Source organism: Protobothrops mucrosquamatus, unplaced genomic scaffold, assembly GCF_001527695.2.
Source record: "Protobothrops mucrosquamatus isolate PMUCROS unplaced genomic scaffold, P.Mucros_1.0 scaffold46345, whole genome shotgun sequence".
Lineage (NCBI taxonomy): Eukaryota > Metazoa > Chordata > Lepidosauria > Squamata > Viperidae > Protobothrops > Protobothrops mucrosquamatus.
In genome coordinates, this window is record NW_015432075.1 from 352 (window position 1) to 1,122 (window position 771).

Below are 771 nucleotides of genomic sequence, written 5' to 3' on the forward strand. Positions count from 1 at the left end.
AATGATATACAATACCTACTACATTACAATTTATTTTTTAATAACTTACTGTTTCATGTGCAATTAGCTTAACGTATATAATGATTAAACGTTTGATTTTTTAGAAGAAAAATAGATTATTTTACGCCGAGAGTACATAATAACTTTGTTTTTTGGTTTTAATGTAAAATTAACTATTGTAGATAGAAACAATTTAAGTTGTTGCAGTCAATAAATGTTCAGCAATTTTAGGAATAACAATAAATTAATGAGAAGTCGCCACAATTTTTTTTTTTGCTAAATTATTCACTACTTTATAAAAAAATGGGATAAATATGACAAATCTAATAAAAATTACACAGTACTAAACATTGTTTTTATTTGCAGTATTAAAAAAAAAAACCATAACGTGGTTAATAGCATCATAATATACGTATAAAATATTTATGTTAAACGTTACAACTGACAAAAATTGTACATAACAAATTACTTCATCAGGAAATATTTGCATTAAGCAGTTTGTTAATGAAAACATTTTAAAGTCAATTATAATCAAATAAAAAGTAAAATTAATATTTAATTGTGTACTAACATCAATATTATTATAGTTGCTGTTTCTAGTGTTGCTCTTAGCGTTAATTAATGTATAAATTTTTTGCATTGAAGGGTGACAGATGTAACGTAGCAGAGTTGGCCGAGTGGTTAAGGCGGCGGACTCAAGATCCCCTCACTTTACAGTGGCGTGGGTTAGAATCCCACACTCTGCAATGTTTCACCAAAAATTTTGCACTA

The 771-nt window shown here is 26.8% G+C and overlaps 1 non-coding gene across 1 annotated transcript; it reads left to right on the top strand.

Moving 5' to 3' along the window:
• Window positions 1-663: 663 nt before the first annotated feature.
• TRNAL-CAA lies at window positions 664-746 on the top strand. The gene has a single exon. It is a non-coding gene; the product is annotated as a tRNA-Leu (tRNA).
• Window positions 747-771: the final 25 nt, after the last annotated feature.